Source organism: Salvelinus namaycush, chromosome 19 (assembly GCF_016432855.1).
Source record: "Salvelinus namaycush isolate Seneca chromosome 19, SaNama_1.0, whole genome shotgun sequence".
Taxonomy (NCBI): Eukaryota; Metazoa; Chordata; class Actinopteri; order Salmoniformes; family Salmonidae; genus Salvelinus; species Salvelinus namaycush.
Window position 1 is genome coordinate 3,051,168 of NC_052325.1, and position 8,808 is coordinate 3,059,975.

The following is an 8,808-nucleotide window of genomic DNA, read 5'->3' on the forward strand; positions in this document are numbered from 1 at the left end:
GGTACAGAGAAGGTTCAACCAGCCCCCTCCCTATTCACTGTCAGAACAGACGTAGGATACAGGAAGGTTCAACCAGCCCCTCCCTATTCACTGTCAACAGACAGTAGGATACAGAAGGTTCAACCAGCCCCTCCCTATTCACTTCAGAACAGACGTAGGCTACAGGAAGGTTCAACCAGCCCCTCCCTATTCACTGTCAGAACAGACATAGTGTACAGGAAGTTCAACCAGCCCCTCCCTATTCACTGTCAGAACAGACAGTAGGCTACAGGAAGGTTCAACCAGCCCCTCCCTATTCACTTCTCAGAACGACCGTAGGATACAGGAAGGTTCAACCAGCCGCCCCTCCCTATTCACTGTCAGAACAGACAGTAGATACTAAAGGTTTCACCAGCCCCTCCCTATTCACTGTCAGAACAGACCGTAGGCTACAGGAAGGTTCAACCCAGCCCCTCCCTATTCACTGTCAGACAGACCAGTAGATACAGAAAGGTTCAACCAGCCCCTCCCTATTCACTGTCAGAACAGACCGTAGGCTACAGGAAGGTTCAACCACCCCTCCCTATTCACTGTCAGAACAGACAGTAGGTATCAGGAAGGTTCACAGCCCCCTCCCTATTCACTGTCAACAGACAGTAGGATACAGGAAGGTTCAACCACCCCTCCCTATTCACTGTCAGAACAGACCGTAGGCTACAGGAAGGTTCAACCACCCCCTCCCTATTCACTGTCAAACAGACCAGTAGGCTACAGGAAGGTTCAACCAGCCCCTCCCTATTCACTGTCAGAACAGACAGTAGACTACAGAAGGTTCAACCAGCCCCTCCCTTTTCACTGTCAGAACAGACGTAGGATACAGAGAAGGTTCAACCAGCCCCTCCCCTATTCACTGTCAGAACAGACAGTAGGCTACAGGAAGGTTCAACCAGCCCCTCCCTATTCACTGTCAGAACAGACAGTAGGCTACAGGAAGGTTCAACCAGCCCCTCCTATTCACTGTCAGAACAGACCGTAGTCAGGAAGGTTCAACAGCCCCTCCCTATTCACTTCAGAACAGACCGTAGGATACAGGAAGGTTCACAGCCTCCCCCCTATTCACTGTCAGAACAGACGTAGGATACAGAAAGGTTCAACCAGCCCCTCCCTATTCACTGTCAGAACAGACCGTAGGCTACAGGAAGGTTCAACCAGCCCGCCTCCCTATTCACTGTCAAACAGACATAGATACAGGAAGGTTCAACCAGCCCTCCCTATTCACTGTCAAACAGACAGTAGGTACAGAAGGTTCAACCAGCCCCCTCCCTATTCACTGTCAGAACAGACGTAGCTACAGGAAGGTTCAACCAGCCCCTCCCTATTCACTGTCAGAACAGACCGTAGGATACAGGAAGTTTTCAACCGCCCCCCCCTATTCACTGTCAGAACAGACAGTAGGTACAGGAAGGTTCAACCACCCCTCCCTATTCACTGTCAGAACAGACAGTAGGAACAGGAAGGTTCAACCAGCCCCCTCCCATTCACTGTCAAACAGACCGTAGGATACGGAAGGTTCAACCAGCCCCTCCCTATTCACTGTCAGAACAGACCAGTAGGATACAGGAAGTGTTCAACCAGCCCCTCCCTATTCACTGTCAAAACAGACCGTAGGCTACAGGAAGGTTCAACCAGCCCTCCCTCCCTATTCACTGTCAGAACACAGTAGGCTACAGAAAGGTTCAACCAGCCCCTCCTATTCACTGTCAGAACAGACCGTAGGCTACAGGAAGGTTCAACCAGCCCCTCCCTATTCACTGTCAGAACAGACAGTAGGCTACAGGAAGGTTCAACCAGCCCCTCCCTATTCACTGTCAGAACAGACCGTAGCTACAGGAAGGTTCAACCAGCCCCTCCCTATTCACTGTCAGAACAGACCGTAGGATACAGGAAGGTTCAACCAGCCCCTCCCTATTCACTGTCAGAACAGACCATAGGATACAGGAAGGTTCAACCAGCCCCTCCCTATTCACTGTCAGAACAGACCGTAGGCTACAGAAGGTTCAACCAGCCCCTCCCTATTCACTGTCAGAACAGACGTAGGTACAGGAAGGTTCAACCAGCCCCTCCCTATTCACTGTCAGAACAGACAGTAGGTTACAGGAAGGTTCAACCAGCCCCTCCCTATTCACTGTCAGAACAGACCAGTAGGATACAGGAAGGTTCAACCAGCCCCCTCCCTATTCACTGTCAGAACAGACCGTAGATCCAGGAAGGTTCAACCAGCCCCTCCCTATTCACTGTCAGAACAGACGTAGGTACAGGAAGGTTCAACCAGCCCCTCCCTATTCACTGTCAGAACAGACCGTAGGATACAGGAAGGTTCAACCAGCCCCTCCCTATTCACTGTCAGAACAGACCGTAGGATACAGAGTTTCAACCAGCCCCTCCCTATTCACTGTCAAACAGACAGTAGGTAACAGGAAGGTTCAACCAGCCCCTCCCTATTCACTGTCAGAACAGACAGTAGTTACAGGAAGGTTCAACCAGCCCCCTCCCTATTCACTGTCAGAACAGACCGTAGGATACAGGAAGGTTCAACCAGCCCCTCCCTATTCACTGTCAGAACAGACCGTAGCTTACAGAAAAGGTTCAACCAGCCCCTCCCCTATTCACTGTCAGAACAGACCGTAGGTAACAGGAAGGTTCAACCAGCCCCTCCCTATTCACTGTCAGAACAGACCGTAGGATACAGGAAGTTCAACCAGCCCCTCCCTATTCACTGTCAGAACAGACCGTAGGCTACAGGAAGGTTCAACCAGCCCCTCCCTATTCACTGTCAGAACAACGTAGGATACAGGAAGTTCAACCAGCCCCTCCTCCTATTCACTGTCAGAACAGACAGTAGGATACAGGAGGTTCAACCAGCCCCTCCCTATTCACTGTCAGAACAGACCGTAGGATACAGGAAGGTTAACAAGCCCCCTCCTATTCACTGTCAGAACAGACAGTAGGATACAGGAAGGTTCAACCAGCCCCCTCCCTATTCACTGTCAGAAAGACATAGGATACAGGAAGGTTTCAACCAGCCCCTCCCTATTCACTGTCAGAACAGACAGTAGGCTACAGGAAGGTTCAACCAGCCCTCCCCTATTCACTGTCAGAACAGACAGTAGGCTACAGGAAGGTTCAACCAGCCCCTCCCTATTCACTGTCAGAACAGACAGTAGGCTACAGGAAGGTTCAACCAGCCCCTCCCTATTCACTGTCAGAACAGACAGTAGTACAGGAAGGTTCAACCACCCCTCCCTATTCACTGTCAGAACAGACAGTAGGATACAGAAGGTTCAACAGCCCCCTCCCTATTCACTGTCAGAACAGACAGTAGGCTACAGGAAGGTTCAACCAGCCCCTCCCCTATTCACTGTCAGAACGACATCTAGGCTAAAGGAAGGTTCAACCAGCCCCTCCCTATTCACTGTCAAACAGACAGTAGGCTAACAGGAAGGTTCAACCAGCCCCTCCCTATTCACTGTCAGAACAGACAGTAGGCTACAGGAAGGTTCAACCAGCCCCTCCCTATTCACTGTCAGAACAGACAGTAGGATACAGGAAGGTTCAACCAGCCCCTCCCTATTCACTGTCAGAACAGACAGTAGGATACAGGAAGGTTCAACCAGCCCCTCCCTATTCACTGTCAGAACACAGTAGGCTACAGGAAGGTTCAACCAGCCCCTCCCTATTCACTGTCAGAACAGACAGTAGGCTACAGGAAGGTTCAACCAGTCCCCCCCTATTCACTGTCAGAAACAGACAGTAGGTACAGAAGGTTCAACCAGCCCCTCCCTATTCACTGTCAGAACAGACCGTAGGATACAGGAAGGTTCAACCAGCCCCTCCCTATTCACTGTCAGAACAAACCAGTAGGCTACAGAAGGTTCAACCACCCCTCCCTATTCACTGTCAGAACAGACATGGTACAGAAGGTTCAACCAGCCCTCCCTATTCACTGTCAGAACAGACCGTAGGATACAGGAAGGTTCAACCAGCCCCTCCCTATTCACTGTCAAACAGACCAGTAGGACTACAGGAAGGTTCAACCAGCCCCTCCCTATTCACTGTCAGAACAGACGTAGGTACAGGAAGGTTCAACCAGCCCCCCTCCCTATTCACTGTCAGAACAGACAGTAGGCTACGGAAGGTTCAACCAGCCCCTCCCTATTCACTGTCAGAACAGACAGTAGACTACAGGAGGTTCACCCAGCCCCTCCCTATTCACTGTCAGAACAGACAGTAGGCCAGGAAGGTTCAACCCCCTCCCTATTCACTGTCAGAACAGACCGTAGGCTAACAGGAAGGTTCAACCAGCCCCTCCCTATTCACTGTCAGAACAGACAGTAGGATACAGGAAGGTTCAACCAGCCCCTCCCTTTTCACTGTCAGAACAGACAGTAGATACAGGAAGGTTCAACCAGCCCCTCCCTGTATTCACTCTCAGAACAGACCAGTAGTACAGGAAGGTTCAACCAGCCCCTCCCTATTCACTGTCAGAACAGACAGTAGGATACAGGAAGGTTCAAGCCCCCCTCCCTATTCACTGTCAGAACAGACAGTAGGCTACAGGAAGGTTCAACGCCCCCTCCCTATTCACTGTCAGAACAGACCAGTAGGCTACAGGAAGGTTCAACCAGCCCCTCCCTATTCACTCTCAGAACAGACAGTAGGCTACAGGAAGGTTCAACCAGCCCCTCCCTATTCACTGTCAGAACAGACGTAGGCTACAGGAAGGTTCAACCCACCCCTCCCTATTCACTGTCAGAACAGACAGTAGGCTAACAGGAGGTTCAACCAGCCCTCCCCTATTCACTGTCAGAACAGACAGTAGGTACAGGAAGGTTCAACCAGCCCCTCCCTATTCACTGTCAGAACAGCAGTAGGTCAGAAAAGGTTCAACCACGCCCCTCCCTATTCACTCGAGAACAGACCTAGGTACAGAAGGTTCAACCAGCCCCTCCCTATTCACTCAGAACAGACGTAGGCTACAGGAAGGTTCAACCAGCCCCTCCCTATTCACTGTCAGAACAGCAGTAGGCTACAGGAAGGTTCAACCAGCCCCTCCCTATTCACTGTCAGAACAGACGTAGGCTACAGGAAGGTTCAACCAGCCCCTCCATTCACTGTCAGAACAGACCAGTAGGCTAACAGAAGGTTCAACCACCCCTCCCTATTCACTGTCAGAACAGACCAGTAGGCTACAGGAAGGTTCAACCAGCCCCCTCCCATTCACTGTCGAAGAACAGACCGTAGGAACAGAGAGTTCAACCAGCCCCTCCCTATTCACTGTCAGAAGACAGTAGGCTACAGGAAGGTTCAACCAGCCCCTCCCTATTCACTGTCAGAACAGACAGTAGGCTACAGAAGGTTCAACCAGCCCCTCCCTATTCACTGTCAGAACAGACAGTAATACAGGAAGGTTCAACCAGCCCCCTCCCTATTCACTGTCAGAACAGACGTAGGCTCAGGAAGGTTCAACCAGCCCCCTCCCTATTCACTGTCAGAACAGACAGTAGGCTACAGGAAGGTTCAACCAGCCCCTCCCTATTCACTGTCAGAACAGACAGTAGTACAGGAAGTTCAACCAGCCCTTCCCTATTCACTGTCAGAACAGACAGTAGGCTTACAGGAAGGTTCAACCAGCCCCCTCCCTATTTCACTGTCAGAACAGACCGTAGATACAGGAAGGTTCAACCAGCCCCTCCCTATTCACTGTCAGAACAGACAAGTAGGCTACAGAAAGGTTCAACCAGCCCCTCCCTATTCACTGTCAGAACAGACAGTAGGATACAGGAAGGTTCAACCAGCCCCTCCCTATTCACTGTCAAACAGACAGTAGCTACAGGAAGGTTCAACCAGCCCCTCCCTATTCACTGTCAGAACAGACCGTAGGATACAGGAAGGTTCAACCAGCCCCCTCCCTATTTCACTGTCAGAACAGACAGTAGGCTACAGGAAGGTTCAACCAGCCCCCTCCCTATTCACTGTCAAGACAGTAGGCTACAGGAAGGTTCAACCAGCCCCTCCCATTCACTGTCAGAACAGACCGTAATACAGGAAGGTTTCAACCAGCCCCTCCCTATTCACTTCAGAAAACAGACCAGTAGGCTACAGGAAGGTTCAACCAGCCCCTCCCTATTCACTGTCAGACAACAGTAGGCTACAGGAAGGTTCAACCAGCCCCTCCCTATTCACTGTCAGAACAGACAGTAGGCTACAGGAAGGTTCAACCAGCCCCTCCCTGTTCACTCTCAGAACAGACAGTAGGATACAGGAAGGTGACAGCAGGGGTTCAAATGTAGAACCCAGTTCCACATGAGTATGAAAATGTATTTTATCAAACAAAAGCTATGCTTCATTTTATCTCTGGGACCCTCAGAAGAATCAGAATCATAAAACACGGGACGAGATGTTAAAACGGTCCATTGTGCAAATAGATGGTATGCACTCACATGAGATTTGCCGTGATGTTGACAGAGTGGCATGGGAGGTTATTTCTTAGACTGGTTAAGATTCAATTTTGGGACACATCCTCGTAGTGTGCTCTGAATCGTGGTGTTGTTTCAGCCTTTAAATCACTAAAACACCCTCATCAAAGGTGGCCAGCTAAGGGTGATCAAAGCCTTAGCTTGTGTCCCATGCCCAATTAAATTTCCCACGGGACTATGCAGCCAGGGGCGTCCTCTTCCTCGGAGCCAGCCCTACAGCTGACCGCATACCCTCATTATGCCCTCCTCAAGTTGGAGGATCTGAATTGGGTTCTCAGTGGGGGTGGGGGGTCATGAAGTTTATGCCCAGCAAGGGGTCCTTCCCGTTTGATCCAGATCCACTGGCTGCCTCTTTCAGCTGCTTGAAACTGCTCTGACGGTCTGCCGCAGAGCCTGTCCATGGATTCCAAGTTCTTTCAGCAACCTGATGGTGGAAGAAGCCACGAATCCTCTGCATCCCCCAACTTCAAACTGCAACTTTTGCATTCCAGCCAGGCTGGAAGTTTGCGTCCTGCTGCCAACTCTGTGTAACGCAGTTTCTTACGCTCGTAGGCCTCTTCAACAGAGTTTTCCCACGGGACTGTGAGCTCTCAGGATGAAAAATCAGAGCCAGATTACTGAATGTAAGTACATTATTTACCTTCAGAGGTGAATGTATCAAACCAGTTGTCTTGATAAATAAGCGTTTTGTTGTTGTGCACTCCTCAAACAATAGCATGGTATTTTTTCACTGTAATAGCTACTGTAAATTGGACAGTGCAGTTAGATTAACAAGAATTCAAGCTTTCTGCCCATATAAGACATGTCTGGAAAGTTGGCTGTTACTAACAACGTCATTCTAGTTACATTATTGCACGTTAGCAACAACCGTCCCGGTTTAGGGACAACGATCCCGTAGAGGTTTTAATTAAAGAGCAAAAGTGTCATGGAATCAGTTTTTTTACAAAGCCGGGATAAAAATAACGTAATTTAGGCTGTAATGATTTCCAAAATTCCACTCATTAGGTCACACATTCACTAGGCAACCGTCTGCCGAGGGAAACTATTGTACAATACCACAATCACATAATTGCGCTGGGACTAATTTTGCAAGTTAAAATGTATGCCAAAACAAAAAAAACATTGATTTTAAAGTTTAACAAACTTCTAGGCAAAAGGACTAGTGGATTTACACCCAGTAACAGAATTACGGTAATAGAATTACATTAACAGAATTACAGTAATAGAAATACGGTAACATAATTACTGTAATATAATTTCATCATGGGTCCCTGATCTGTACTGCACAGAAATGCATAATGATGGATATGAATGTCATTCTCTTCATAGTGATGTATCCTAAATAGGTACACAAAGGTAGAGTAGAAATATACAATATCCTCCTTTGCATTTTTCAGCATTATTCTACACACTGGCTATTATTTTAATGAGCTCTGCCCCCAAACAAGAACAAATTTGGTTGGTCCGGACCAAATCTGAACCAATTATAGATGTCTATGTTTCACAGTTTTTTGTCACTTTCTCTGACCTATTTTCCTTTGTTTAAGTCTTTTATTAGTTGTTGTCAGGACGTGAGCTGGTGGTTATTAATCTTATGTTTGTCTGTTTTTTCTATGTGGGGTTTCTTGTTTGGCCTGATATGGTTTCCTCATTCAGAAGCAGGTGTTTTAGTCATTGTCTCTGATTGGGAACCATATTTTAGTTACGCCCTGTTTTTTTGTAGTGGGTGTTTGGTGGGTGATTGTTTTGTTCCTGTTCGTGTGTTTCATCTGGTCTGTGTTCACTAGTTCGGGACTGTAGCGTCTTCGTTCTTTCTGTCAGTTTGTTTTGTTTTTTTGTTCGTTTGTTTAACCCTCCGTTTGTCTCGGCGGGTCCAGAGCGACCCCGGGCAGTGCCCGAGTTGATTGGCCCTGGTCTGTGTGTGGGTCGGAGTGACCCCGGCAGCGTTAGCAAGGTGTATGTTGTAACCCCTCCTGCCCCTGTGTGGGCGGGGTCATAGTGACGTCAGAGGGGTCGAGGTGACCCCGGGCGTTTAGCAAGGTGTATGTTGTAACCCTCCTGCCCCTGCGTGGGCGGTCATATGACGTCAGAGGGGTCAGAGTGACCCTCGGCAGCGTCACCTGTCCCCGCTTCCCCCGTGTCCTGTGTGGGGTCAAGAGACCCCGCAGGCCGGGTCCACGTGACCCACCCACCACCACCTGCTGGATACTAGTAAAGGTCCTGCCCCAAATTAGACACTCTCAACATTCCGGGCAAGGCCTGTGTCGAATACGGCGTGGTCTGCCCGCACGGA

General features: G+C 49.4%; 1 pseudogene; it reads left to right on the plus strand.

Moving 5' to 3' along the window:
* Positions 1 to 6,692: 6,692 nt before the first annotated feature.
* The window catches only part of LOC120064522, a 14,500-nt pseudogene continuing 12,384 nt past the window's right edge, over positions 6,693 to 8,808 (plus strand).